This window comes from Zea mays, chromosome 2 (genome assembly GCF_902167145.1).
Source record: "Zea mays cultivar B73 chromosome 2, Zm-B73-REFERENCE-NAM-5.0, whole genome shotgun sequence".
NCBI classification, from domain to species: domain Eukaryota; kingdom Viridiplantae; phylum Streptophyta; class Magnoliopsida; order Poales; family Poaceae; genus Zea; species Zea mays.
In genome coordinates, this window is record NC_050097.1 from 154,398,506 (window position 1) to 154,400,480 (window position 1,975).

A 1,975-nucleotide genomic window follows, 5' to 3' on the forward strand; every position below is an offset into this window, starting at 1 on the left:
GGATATATGTTCATATCACAAATTCACACAAGTCCAAATATAAGTTCACAAATTCACATAATTAAGTCCAAATACATAAGTTCACATCCATAGTTCACATTTGTAGTTCACAAGTTCAAACATTCGCTCCATCGCTCTCGATCAGGACATCGGATTGTTGTTCGTAGCTCCACCACTAGAATTGAGACATCTGTCCGCAAAGTTATCGTGAGGGGGGAGGAGTCACTTGATGAGAGCCGGAATCCTACAAAATAAACCAAAATTCTTATAAATATGCATGATGTCCTCAATCATTTTACATGTTCAATCCATGTCAAAGAAACAAATGAAGTACTAAACAGAGAACCATCTCAAACTTGTGTACCACTCATGATCATAGCAGAGAACCATCTCAAACTTGAAGTACTACAAATGAAGTACTAAACAGAGAACCATCTCAAACTTGAAGTACTAAACAGAGAACCATCTAAGAAGTACTAAGTATATTCGAAAAATCAACTAGCATTGAAAGCAACTAGCATTAAATTCAGGAACGTACTGCTGATGACGGAAGTGGCTGTGTTGGCCATGGGGGGCGTCCCCAAGGCGCCATTGGATGTGTAGGATATCCCCATGGTGGTGGCGGCCAATATCCCATACCTGGTTGTGGAGGAGGAAGAATCTGTCCTCTAGGGGGCATCGACCACTGTATGTCCATCTGTGGATTTCCTTGTCCGGTCTCAGAACCCTATAACCAAATAAAACAATGCATGATTATAATTGTAAATGAAAGTAAATATACTACAAAACTATACCTGTGTTTCATTGGTGTTTGGTGTCTGTCCAGATTGTGACGGACGGGTGAACTGGGGTCCCATTTGAGTTCCCATCTGAGCACTATATATCTGCAAATACAATAAGCTTATATTATTCTACTGTGTTACTATGTGCTAATCTTGATTCCAGCACCTACATCTCGATTGATCACCTAGTGTTAGATTTAAATCCTCTCAGTGGTCACTAGTTGTCCAGTCCTGGCAAACTAGTCTTTGGGAACACACCTGGCAAAAAAATGGATGTCTCACTGGATTGTGAAATGTTGTCCAGTCCAGGCTGCAGGCACACTGACTCACACCGGCAACGGGAGGTGGGAGGCACGGATTGGGCGAGTCTTTGGGAACAAGTACCTCTACTTGGGAACATTTGGTATGGATGGACAGGCAGCGTACTACATGCCCCATCTATAATTTCGCACGGTCCCTGGTGCATCCAATGGCTTCTATAATTTCGCAGCTAGTAGAAAGCACGGTCCCTGGTGCATCCAATGGCTTCTATAATTTCGCAGCTAATGCTGCTACTGCCTCCAAGCGGACAGTAAACAAGCGAACAGTGGGATCAGCAACACATGCCCCATCTGCACCTTCAACTGCTACTCGTGCACCTGTGGCAAAGCCTGATCCATCCTCTTTTAGTACCTCCGCATATCTTGATTTACCGCATATCTGACAATGGGTGGCCGCTTCATATTCCTTCCAGAACAACATGCAATTGTCTTCGCACACATCAATCTTCTTATACTTCATCCCAAGACCGGACACGATCTTTTTAGACTGGTATAAGTCTTTTGGCATCTTATGGTTCGATGGGATGAGATCAATAATCAGATTGATTATATCGTTATAGCAGTTATTCGAGAAGTTATACTTTGCCTTCATTGCCATAAGACGTGTAACCACCTGCAACACGGTCACAGTGGTGTCATCATGCACTTTTTCCTCTGACGCGTGAAGAAGCTTATAAAACTCCTGCACTTCCTCTGGTGTACCCTGTTCCGAGGCCAATGTTGGATACTCTCTACTAATATCAGCCACCAAGTCATCCATCCGATCCTCCTCATCATCATCAATTCTTTCTGACTCTGTGATATTCTGCTCTACTTCTCCATGTGAGCGCCACACAAGATAGTTAGGCATAAACCCATTCTTGCAAAGGTGAT

The 1,975-nt window shown here is 43.2% G+C and overlaps 1 long non-coding RNA gene across 1 annotated transcript; it reads right to left on the bottom strand.

Annotated features, from left to right (window-relative positions):
- Nucleotides 1-212: 212 nt before the first annotated feature.
- Nucleotides 213-1,028, bottom strand: LOC103647133 (uncharacterized). Its single transcript, XR_562672.3, has 3 exons — nt 795-1,028; nt 539-727; nt 213-244 (listed from the first exon to the last, which is right to left on the bottom strand). It is a non-coding gene; the product is annotated as an uncharacterized lncRNA (long non-coding RNA).
- Between the last annotated feature and the right edge of the window lie 947 nt (nt 1,029-1,975).